Source organism: Bombina bombina, chromosome 12 (assembly GCF_027579735.1).
Source record: "Bombina bombina isolate aBomBom1 chromosome 12, aBomBom1.pri, whole genome shotgun sequence".
NCBI classification, from domain to species: domain Eukaryota; kingdom Metazoa; phylum Chordata; class Amphibia; order Anura; family Bombinatoridae; genus Bombina; species Bombina bombina.
Genome location: NC_069510.1, coordinates 52,996,264 through 53,009,239, shown reverse-complemented (window position 1 = coordinate 53,009,239; position 12,976 = coordinate 52,996,264).

Sequence of the window (12,976 nt, the reverse complement as noted above, 5' to 3'; positions counted from 1 at the left end):
CTTGCAGAGCTGGGGTACTGCTGTTAGATTGTGAGCTTATAAGGTTACTTGCAGAGCTGGGGTACTGCTGTTAGATTGTGAGCTTATAAGGTTACTTGCAGAGCTGGGGTACTGCTGTTAAATTGTGATCTTTTAAGGTTACTTGCAGAGCTGGGGTACTGCTGTTAGATTGTGAGCTTATAAGGTTACTTGCAGAGCTGGGATACTGCTGTTAGATTGTGAGCTTATAAGGTTACTTGCAGAGCTGGGGTACTGCTGTTAGATTGTGAGCTTATAAGGTTACTTGCAGACCTGGGGTACTGCTGTTAGATTGTGAGCTTTTAAAGTTGCTTGCAGAGCTGGGGTACTGCTGTTAGATTGTGAGCTTTTAAGGTTACTTGCAGAGCTGGGATACTGCTGTTAGATTGTGAGCTTATAAGGTTACTTGCAGAGCTGGGGTACTGCTGTTAGATTGTGAGCTTATAAAGTTGTTTGCAGAGCTGGGGTACTGCTGTTAGATTGTGAGCTTATAAAGTTACTTGCAGAGCTGGGGTACTGCTGTTAGATTGTGAGCTTATAAAGTTACTTGCAGAGCTGGGGTACTGCTGTTAGATTGTGAGCTTATAAAGTTACTTGCAGAGCTGGGGTACTGCTGTTAGATTGTGAGCTTATAAGGTTACTTGCAGAGCTGGGGTACTGCTGTTAGATTGTGAGCTTATAAAGTTGCTTGCAGAGCTGGGGTACTGCTGTTAGATTGTGAGCTTTTAAGGTTACTTGCAGAGCTGGGATACTGCTGTTAGATTGTGAGCTTTTAAGGTTACTTGCAGAGCTGGGGTACTGCTGTTAGATTGTGAGCTTATAAAGTTGCTTGCAGAGCTGGGGTACTGCTGTTAGATTGTGAGCTTTTAAGGTTACTTGCAGAGCTGGGATACTGCTGTTAGATTGTGAGCTTTTAAGGTTACTTGCAGAGCTGGGGTACTGCTGTTAGATTGTGAGCTTATAAAGTTACTTGCAGAGCTGGGATACTGCTGTTAGATTGTGAGCTTATAAAGTTACTTGCAGAGCTGGGGTACTGCTGTTAGATTGTGAGCTTATAAGGTTACTTGCAGAGCTGGGGTACTGCTGTTAGATTGTGAGCTTATAAAGTTACTTGCAGAGCTGGGGTACTGCTGTTAGATTGTGAGCTTATAAGGTTACTTGCAGAGCTGGGGTACTGCTGTTAAATTGTGATCTTTTAAGGTTACTTGCAGAGCTGGGGTACTGCTGTTAGATTGTGAGCTTATAAGGTTACTTGCAGAGCTGGGGTACTGCTGTTAAATTGTGAGCTTTTAAGGTTACTTGCAGAACTGGGGTACTGCTGTTAAATTGTGAGCTTTTAAGGTTACTTGCAGAACTGGGATACTGCTGTTAGATTGTGAGCTTATAAGGTTACTTGCAGAGCTGGGATACTGCTGTTAGATTGTGAGCTTTTAAGGTTGCTTGCAGAGCTGGGGTACTGCTGTTAGATTGTGAGCTTATAAAGTTACTTGCAGAGCTGGGGTACTGCTGTTAGATTGTGAGCTTTTAAGGTTACTTGCAGAGCTGGGATACTGCTGTTAGATTGTGAGCTTATAAGGTTACTTGCAGAGCTGGGATACTGCTGTTAGATTGTGAGCTTATAAAGTTACTTGCAGAGCTGGGGTACTGCTGTTAGATTGTGAGCTTATAAGGTTACTTGCAGAGCTGGGGTACTGCTGTTAGATTGTGAGCTTTTAAGGTTACTTGCAGAGCTGGGATACTGCTGTTAGATTGTGAGCTTATAAGGTTACTTGCAGAGCTGGGATACTGCTGTTAGATTGTGAGCTTATAAAGTTACTTGCAGAGCTGGGGTACTGCTGTTAGATTGTGAGCTTATAAGGTTACTTGCAGAGCTGGGATACTGCTGTTAGATTGTGAGCTTATAAGGTTACTTGCAGAGCTGGGGTACTGCTGTTAGATTGTGAGCTTATAAGGTTACTTGCAGAGCTGGGGTACTGCTGTTAGATTGTGAGCTTTTAAGGTTACTTGCAGAACTGGGGTACTGCTGTTAGATTGTGAGCTTATAAGGTTACTTGCAGAGCTGGGGTACTGCTGTTAGATTGTGAGCTTATAAGGTTACTTGCAGAGCTGGGATACTGCTGTTAGATTGTGAGCTTATAAGGTTACTTGCAGAGCTGGGGTACTGCTGTTAGATTGTGAGCTTATAAGGTTACTTGCAGAGCTGGGGTACTGCTGTTAGATTGTGAGCTTTTAAGGTTACTTGCAGAACTGGGGTACTGCTGTTAGATTGTGAGCTTATAAGGTTACTTGCAGAGCTGGGATACTGCTGTTAGATTGTGAGCAATGCATTGCAATACAGATGTGGTTTAAATTCTATTGCCTCGTTATATTGATATTTTCTATGACATTGTTATAATTATTGTGGGAGATTAATACCAAAAAAAAGGAGAACTAACAAACTGAAAAAAGTGTAAACTAAACTCAATTTAAAACTATGTGATACAATAATTTTATACGAATACCATCATCGTCAGAGTAAGGTTATGATGACTATAGTAAAAAGTTTGTTCGTTAGTTATCAGCCCCTAATTCTGCCTGTCCATACGGACTGTTCTTTGGAGAAATCAGCTAAGCCCTTTGTGAAGGATTAGCGAGCCAAGTCATTTGGTTCAAGGGACAAGTATGCACGTCAGCCGGCTGTGGGTCTGTAGAGACTGTGTGCCATATGGTGCCGTGTAATCTTTTTGGGCCTATAAGCTTTACATTAGGTACATTGTGAATGCCGACCATAAGGGTGTTGTTAGGCCGAAGGTTTGGCGATTCAGTGCTCGTAGCTATCCAGGAACCCCTTCCAAGCCGCTTTAGAAACATATCCTGCGCCAGGTTCTGGCCTGCTTGTAAAGTCTCGTACGGTGTTCTGGTAGATTCCGATAACGGTGAAGCCCTGCAGTAATCGCCACCATGTGAGTGTTTTAAAGAGGAGCCGGTAGTGTTGCCAGTTAAGGTGATTAGGCTTAATGGGGACTCCTTGGTGATATAAAATTCTCTGAACCACAAATTGGCAGTTTTAGATGGTGAAGGCCCCTATTGCGGGTTGGTTTTTGTTACTGTGTGCTCAGTTATCGTGGCGCCATTATGAGTATCAGATTCTAAACCTTCCTCAACAGTTGTGGGTAATGTACTGTTTGTGCATAGTTTATACAGAGGTCCCAACGCTGCTTTTTAACGCCCGCTGGTATTATGAGTCTGGCAGGTACAGGTGTACCGCTCACTTTTTTTCTGCGACTCGAGCATACCGCAAATCCACTTACGTAAATTGCGTATCCTATCTTTTCAATAGGACTTGCCTAACACTGGTATTACGAGTCTTGGAAAAAGTGAGCGGTACACCCTCTCCAATCAAGACTCCTACCGCATTTAAAAGTCAGTAGTTAAGAGTTTTATGGGCTAACGCCGTAACATAAAACTCTTAACTAAAGTGCTAAAAAGTACACTAACACCCATAAACTACCTATTAACCCCTAAACCGAGCCCCCCCCCACATTGCAAACACTTAAATAAAATTTTTAACCCCTAATCTGCTGACCCGACATCGCCGCCACTGTAATAAATATATTAACTCCTAAACCGCCGCACTCCCGCCTTGCAAACACTAGTTACATTTTATTAACCCCTAATCTGCCGTCCCTAACATCGCCGACACCTACCTACATTTATTAACCCCTAATCTGCCGCCCCCAACGTCGCCACTACTATAGTAAATGTATTAACCCCTAAACCTAAGTCTAACCCTAACCCTAACACCCCCCTAACTTAAATATAATTTAAAATAATCTAAATAAAATTACTACAATTAACTAAATTATTCCTATTTCAAACTAAATACTTACCTATAAAATAAACCCTAAGCTAGATATAATATAACTAATAGTTACATTGTATCTAGCTTAGGGTTTATTTTTATTTTACAGGCAAGTTTGTATTTATTTTAACTAGGTAGAATAGTTATTAAATAGTTATTAACTATTTAATAGCTACCTAGTTAAAATAAATACAAATTTACCTGTAAAATAAAACCTAACCTAAGTTACAATTACACCTAACACTACACTATAATTAAATTAATTCCCTAAACTAACTACAATTAAATACAATTTAAATAAATGATCTAAATTGAGAGAGAAAAAACACACTAAATTACAGAAAATAATAAAATAATTATTTTTTTTTTAAACTAATTACACCTAATCTAATCCCCCTAATAAAATAAAAAAGCCCCCCAAAATAATAAAAAGCCCTACCCTATACTAAATTACAAATAGCCCTTAAAAGGGCTTTTTGCGGGGCATTGCCCCAAAGTAATCAGCTCTTTTACCTGTAAAAAAAAATACAATACCCCAACATTAAAACCCACCACCCACACACCCAACCCTACTCTAAAACCCACCCAATACCCCCTTAATAAAACCTAACACTAACCCCTTGAAGATCACCCTGCCTTGAGACGTCTTCACCCAACTGGGCAGAAGTGGTCCTCCAGACGGGCAGAAGTCTTCATCCTATCCAGGCAGAAGAGGACCTCCAGATGGGCAGAAGTCTTCATCCAGGTGGCATCTTCTATCTTCATTCATCCGGAGCGGAGCGGGTCCATCTTCAAGACATCTGACGTGGAGCATCCTCTTCATCCGACGGCCGACGACTAAATGATGGTATCTTTAAGTGACATCATCCAAGATGGCTTCCCTTTAATTCCGATTGGCTGATAGAATTCTATTAGCCAATCGGAATTAAGGGGACAGTCAAGTCCAAAAAAAACTTTCATGTTTCAAATAGGGCATGTAATTTTAAACAACTTTTCAATTTACTTTTATCACCAATTTTGCTTTGTTCTTTTGGCATTCTTAGTTGAAAGCTAGACCTAGGAAGGCTCATATGATAATTTCTAAGCCATTGAAGGCCGCCTCTAATCACATGTTTTTGTGTTTGCTTTTCACAGCAGGAGAGAGCTAGTTCAGGTAAACCCTATAGATAACATTGTGAGCACGCCTGTGCATTGTGGCAGACACTGCACTAATTGGCTAAAATTAAAGTCAATAGATAATAAATAAAATGTCATGTGATCAGGGGGCTGTCAGAAGATGCTTAGATACAAGTTAATCACAGAGGTAAAAAGTGTATTATTATAACTGTGTTGGTTATGCAAAACATGGGAATGGGTAATAAAGGGATTATCTATCTTTTAAAACAACAAAAATTCTGGTGTTGACTGTCCCTTTAAGGTAGAAAAAATCTTATTGGCTGATCCAATCAGCCAATAGGATTGAGCTTGCATTCTATTGGCTGTTCCAATCAGCCAATAGAATGCAAGCTCAATCCTATTGACTGATTGGATCAGCCAATAGGATTTTTTCTACCTTAATGCCGATTGGCTGATAGAATTCTATCAGCCAATCAGAACTGAAGGGATGCCATCTTGGATGACGTCACTTAAAGGTACCGTCATTTAGTCGTCGGATGAAGAGGATGCTCAGCGTCAGATGTCTTGAAGATGGACCCGCTCCGCTCTGGATGGATGAAGATAGAAGATGCTGCCTGGATGAAGACTCCTGCCCGTCTGGAGGTCCTCTTCTGCCCGGATAGGATGAAGACTTCTGCCCCTCTGGAGGACCACTTCTGCCCGGTTGGGTGAAGACGTCCCAAGGTAGGGTGATCTTCAAGGGGTAAGTGTTAGGTTTTATTAAGGGGGTATTGGGTGGGTTTTAGAGTAGGGTTGGGTGTGTGGGTGGTGGGTTTTAATGTTGGGGGGGTATTGTATTTTTTTTTACAAGTAAAAGAGGTGATTACTTTGGGGCAATGCCCCGCAAAAATCCCTTTTAAGGGCTATTTGTAATTTAGTATAGGGTAGGGCTTTTTATTATTTGGGGGGGGGGCTTTTTATTTTATTAGGGGGATTAGATTAGGTGTAATTAGTAAAATTGTAATTATTTTATTATTTTCTGTAATTTAGTGTTTTTTTTTCGGAATTTAGATAATTGTATTTAATTGTATTTAATTGTAGTTAGTTTAGGGAATTAATTTAATGATAGTGTAGTGTTAGGTGTTAGTGTAACTTAGGTTAGGGTTTATTTTACAGGTAAATTTGTCTTTATTTTAGCTAGGTAGTTATTAAATAGTTAATAACTATTTAATAACTATTGTACCTAGTTAAAATAAATACAAACTTGCCTGTAAAATAAAAATAAACCCTAAGATAGCTACAATGTAACTATTAGTTATATTGTAGCTATCTTAGGCCTAGATTTAGAGTTTTGTCGGTAATGACCCGCGTAGCTAACGCCGGCATTTTTCTGGCCGCACAATAAAAATAACTCTGGTATTGAGAGTCCACAAAAAGGCTGCGTTAGGCTCCAAAAAAGGAGCGTAGAGCATTTTTAACGCAGCTTCAACTCTCGATACCAGAGTTGCTTACGCAAGCGGCCAGCCTCAAAAACGTGCTCATGCACGATTCCCCCATAGAAAACAATGGGGCTGTTTGAGCTGAAAAAAAAACTAACACCTGCAAAAAAGCCGCGTTCAGCTCCTAACGCAGCCCCATTGTTTGCTATTGTGAAACACTTCCTACGTCTGCACCTAACACCCTAACATGTACCCCGAGTCTAAACACCCCTAGCCTTACACTTATTAACCCCTAATCTGCCGCCCCCGCTATCGCTGACCCCTGCGTATTATTTTTAACCCCTAATCTGCCGCTCCGTAAACCGCCGCTACTTACATTATCCTTATGTACCCCTAATCTGCTGCCCCTAACACCGCCGACCCCTATATTATATTTATTAACCCCTAATCTGCCCCCCTCAACGTCGCCTCCACCTGCCTACACTTATTAACCCCTAATCTGCCTAGCGGACCTGAGCGCTACAATAATAAAGTTATTAACCCCTAATCCGCATCACTAACCCTATAATAAATAGTATTAACCCCTAATCTGCCCTCCCTAACATCGCCGACACCTAACTTCAAACATTAACCCCTAATCTGCCGACCGGAGCTCACCGCTACTATAATAAATGTATTAACCCCTAAAGCTAAGTCTAACCCTAACACTAACACCCCCCCTAAATTAAATATAATTTTAATCTAATGAAATTAATTAACTCTTATTAAATAAATTATTCCTATTTAAAGCTAAATACTTACCTGTAAAATAAATCCTAATATAGCTACAATATAAATTATAATTATATTATAGCTATTTTAGGATTAATATTTATTTTACAGGCAACTTTGTAATTATTTTAACCAGGTACAATAGCTATAAAATAGTTTTAATAGTTACCTAGTTAAAATAATAACAAAATTACCTGTAAAATAAATCCTAACCTAAGTTACAATTAAACCTAACACTATACTATCATTAAATTAATTAAATAAAATACCTACAATTACCTACAATTAAACCTAACACTACACTATCAATAAATAAATTAAATACAATTCCTACAAATAACTACAATGAAATAAACTATCTAAAGTACAAAAAATAAAAAAGAACTAAGTTACAAAAAATAAAAAAATATTTACAAACATAAGAAAAATATTACAACAATTTTAAACTAATTACACCTACTCTAAGCCCCCTAATAAAATAACAAAGACCCCCAAAATAACAAAATGCCCTACCCTATTCTAAATTAATACATTTCAAAGCTCTTTTACCTTACCAGCCCTGAACAGGGCCCTTTGCAGGGCATGCCCCAAGAAGTTCAGCTCTTTTGCCTGTAACTAATCTAACCCAAACCCCCCTTAAATAAACCTAACACTAAGCCCCTGAAGATCTTCCTACCTTGTCTTCACCCTACCAGGTTCACCGATCCGTCCTGAAGAGCTCTTCCGATGTCCTGATCCAAGCCCAAGCGGGGGGCTGAAGAGGTCCATGATCTGGCTGAAGTCTTCATCCAAGCGGGAGCTGAAGAGGTCCATGATCCGGATGAAGTCTTCATCCAAGCGGGAGCTGAAGAGGTCCATGATCCGGATGAAGTCTTCTATCAACGGCATCTTCAATCTTCTTTCTTCCGGATCCATCTTGCAGACCTCCGACGCGGAACATCCTCTTCTCCCGACGCCTACTAGCCGAATGACGGTTCCTTTAAGGGACGTCATCCAAGATGGCGTCCCTCGAATTCCGATTGGCTGATAGGATTCTATCAGCCAATCGGAATTAAGGTAGGAATATTCTGATTGGCTGATGGAATCAGCCAATCAGAATCAAGTTCAATCCGATTGGCTGATTCGATCAGCCAATCAGATTGAGCTTGCATTCTATTGGCTGTTCCGATCAGCCAATAGAATGCGAGCTCAATCTGATTGGCTGATTGGATCAGCCAATCGGATTGATCTTGATTCTGATTGGCTGATTCATGGACCTCTTCAGCTCCCGCTTGGATGAAGACTTCATCCGGATCATGGACCTCTTCAGCTCCCGCTTGGATGAAGACTTCAGCCGGATCATGGACCTCTTCAGCCCCCCGCTTGGGCTTGGATCAGGACATCGGAGGAGCTCTTCAGGACGGATCGGTGAACCTGGTAGGGTGAAGACAACGTAGGAAGATCTTCAGGGGCTTAGTGTTAGGTTTATTTAAGGGGGGTTTGGGTTAGATTAGGGGTATGTGGGTGGTGGGTTGTAATGTTGGGGGGGGTATTGTATGTTTTTTTTTTACAGGCAAAAGAGCTGAATTTCTTGGGGCATGCCCCGCAAAGGGCCCTGTTCAGGGCTGGTAAGGTAAAAGAGCTTTGAAATGTAGTAATTTAGAATAGGGTAGGGCATTTTGTTATTTTGGGGGTCTTTGTTATTTTACTAGGGGGCTTAGAGTAGGTGTAATTAGTTTAAAATTGTTGTAATATTTTTCTTATGTTTGTAAATATTTTTTTATTTTTTGTAACTTAGTTCTTTTTTATTTTTTGTACTTTAGATAGTTTATTTCATTGTAGTTATTTGTAGGTATTGTATTTAATTTATTTATTGATAGTGTAGTGTTAGGTTTAATTGTAGATAATTGTAGGTATTTTATTTAATTAATTTATTGATAGTGTAGTGGTAGGTTTAATTGTAACTTAGGTTAGGATTTATTTTACAGGTAAATTTGTAATTATTTTAACTATTTTAGCTATTAAATAGTTCTTAACTATTAAATAGCTATTGTACCTGGTTAAAATAATTACAAAGTTGCCTGTAAAATAAATATTAATCCTAAAATAGCTACAATGTAATTATTCGTTATATTGTAGCTATATTAGGGTTTATTTTACAGGTAAGTATTTAGCTTTAAATAGGAATAAGTTATTTAATAAGAGTTAATTAATTTCGTTAGATTAAAATTATATTTAATTTAGGGGGGTGTTAGTGTTAGGGTTAGACTTAGCTTTAGGGGTTAATACATTTATTAGAATAGCGGTGAGCTCCGGTCAGCAGATTAGGGGTTAATAATTGAAGTTAGGTGTTGGCGATGTTAGGGAGGGCAGATTAGGGGTTAATACTATTTATTATAGGGTTAGTGAGGCGGATTAGGGGTTAATAACTTTATAATAGTAGCGGTGCGGTCCGCTCGGCAGATTAGGGGTTAATAAGTGTAGGCAGGTGGAGGCGACGTTGTGGGGGGCAGATTAGTGGTTAATAAATATAATACAGGGGTCGGCGGTGTTAGGGGCAGCAGATTAGGTGTACATAGCTATAATGTAGGTGGCGGCGCTTTGCGGTCGGCAGATTAGGGGTTAATTATTGTAGGTAGTTGGCGGCGACGTTGTGGGGGGCAGATTAGGGGTTAATAAATATAATACAGGGGTCGGCGGTGTTAGGGGCAGCAGATTAGGGGTACATAAGTATAACGTAGGTGGCGGTCGGCAGATTAGGGGTTAAAAAAATTTAATCGAGTGGCGGCGATGTGGGGGGGCCTCAGTTTAGGGGTACATAGGTAGTTTATGGGTGTTAGTGTACTTTAGAGTACTGTAGTTAAGAGCTTTATGAACCGGCGTTAGCCCAAAAAGCTCTTAACTACTGACTTTTTTCCTGCGGCTGGAGTTTTGTCGTTACATGTCTAACGCTCACTCCAGACACGACTCTAAATACCGGAGTTAGAAAGATCCCATTGAAAAGATAGGATACGCAATTGACGTAAGGGGATCTGCGGTATGGAAAAGTCGCGGCTGAAAAGTGAGCGTTAGACCCTTTTTTGACTGACTCCAAATACCGGAGTTAGCCTAAAACCAGCGTTAGGAGCCTCTAACGCTGGTTTTCACGGCTAACGCCAAACTCCAAATCTAGGCCTTAGGGTTTATTTTACAGGTAAGTTTTTAGTTTTAAATAAGAATAATTGAATTAATTGTAGTAATTTTATTTAGATTATTTTAAATTATATTTAAGTTAGGGGGGTGTTAGGGTTAGGGTTAGACTTAGGTTTTGGGGTTAATATATTTATTATAGTGGCGGTGACGTTGGCAGCAGCAGATTAGGGGTTAATAACTGTAGTTAGGTGGCGGCGACATTGGGGGCGGTATATTAGGGGTTAATAAATATAATGTAGGTGTCGGCGATGTTGGGAGCAGCAGATTAGAGGTTCATAGGTATAATGTAGGTGGCAGCGGTGTCAGGAGCGGCAGATTAGGGGTTAATAATATAATGTTGGTGTCGGCGATGTCAGGGGCGGCAGATTAGGGGTTAATAAGTGTAAGATTATGGGTGTTTAGACTCGGGGTTCATGTTAGGGTGTTAGGTGTAGACATAAAATGTATTTCCCCATAGGAATCAATGGGGCTGCGTTAGGAGCTGAACGCTGCTTTTTTGCAGGTGTTTTTTTTTCAGCCGATTTTGCCCCATTGATCCCTATGGGGAAATCGTGCACGAGCACGTTTTGCCAGCTTACCGCTACCGTAAGCAGCGCAGGTATTGAGGTGAGATGTGGAGCTAAATTCTGCTCTACGCTCACTTTTTTGCGGCTAACGCCGGGTTTGTAAATACCCGTAATACCAGCGCTGTCTTAAGTGAGCGGTAAGGAAAAACTGTGCGTTAGCACCGCACACCATTACCGACAAAAACTCGGAATCTAGGCGTTAGTGTGGGTTGAGATGTATTAATAGGTCCCTGTCTCCCATGGCTGCCATTTTCTTTCAAAGTTGCCTGATTTCTGGTTGCTCAGTACCATGCTCTTTTTCTTTTCGGATGCCACTTGATCTCCTTGTTATATGTGAAACAAAGGTTGAGGTAACAATACAAGGGCGTTATTATGCTCAATTAAGGTAGTATACCTCAGCGAGCCGAGGGGTAGCTTTGCCTATGTGTAAGCTGCCACTTTAGGCCTCTGATGTCCGATGCCGAGCTCTAGCGTCAGGAATACAGAAAAAACTGTTGGGATATAGAGCTCTTCTGAGCAGTATAACAATATAGGTAGCAAGAGATGTTGTAGTGTTGTAAGATGCCTCAGAAAACCAGTGGATTACTGAGTGATCAACAGGAGCTTTGGGAAATTGCGACCGCTCAGGATCGCTGTTCGGACACGGCCCCCCCCAGTGCAGTTATTTTATTAAAAAATAAAGATGCTGCTAACATTACACTGTATTTTGGGGCATTTAAGGCAAATTTATAAAATTAACCAGAGATCTGATCCTTTGGTTAATTTTATAAGCGCTAAATTGCAACCTCAAGCTCACGGTAGCAATAACCAGTGCGATAATTTTTGGCCTTTAGTGTTTAATGTCCCTTTAAGTGCACATGACACACTATAAAGTTTAACCTAAATAAATACGTCCAAGACTAAAAATAAATAAACTGAAGTTTCTTTAGAGGGATCCAATGATGAGGAAACACGATTAAATGCAGATGTATTGGAATTTGGGTGGTATATCAGTTTCAAGTCATGCATCTTACATTTTAACATAACTTAGTATCACCTGATAGTTGCTGAATGTACTGACTGTGTGGGCTCTGTAAGACCCCACCAAGCCTTTCTCCTGAATTATAAACAACCTTACTAAGGGCCAGATTTACAAGAGGAGCACACTTTAACCCCTCATAACTGCTTCTTGCAGTTATTTTGTTAAAAAACAAACAAAAAAACTACAATTTTGTTTTTAATTAAAAACTACAACACACTTTATATAGGGGCAATTGGGGCACATTTTGAAAATCTCTGGTTAATTTTCAGAACGATAATTGCTGCCGCGAGCTTACGGTATAAATAACCAGGAGCTTGTAATGGTTATTTATCGCATGCCCGCAAACTGGCGAATTTGCTCATTTATAGGCGCATGATAAATTAGCGCTCCACTTATAATCTAGCCCTAAGTGAATCTGTGCACTGTGGTAATTATGTTTATATGGCTTCTTTTCTTGCTCACCTGAATTTCCAGCATGAGCTCGTTACTAATCAAGTACCAATTAAAAAAACAAAACAGTTTTTCCTTTCATTTGGTGCTTGGTTCTGCGTGATGATTCTACTAACTTATGTTCCTGTTTGTTCTGCCTGGCTTGATCTTGAACTGATTTTAGAACTTAGCTTTTTTACCTCGAGCCTTGTTTATACACTTGGGGGCCAATTTATCAAGTGTCTGGCATACATGATCCGCTGTAGCGATCATGTCCGCCAGACATCGATAAATGCCGACAGCATACGCTGTTGGCATTTATCATTGCACAAGCAGTTCTGGTGAACTGCTTGTGCAATACCACTCCCTGCCGCTAGCAGGGGGTATCAATCAACCTGATCGGGCAGATTGATGTACGCATCCTCAAAGGCGGCAGACGAGTTAAGGAGCAGCAGTCTTAAGATAAATCGGCCCCATGGTCTTTACTAAGTCCCTAATTTATGAATTTTAGCTTGTGAAATATGGTTACCCTTTCAAATTACACTCCAGCATCTCTGCTGATATTCTAACTGATCTTCTGGTTACTGACCCCAGATTGTTCCCCACTTAAAGTTGCTATCTCATC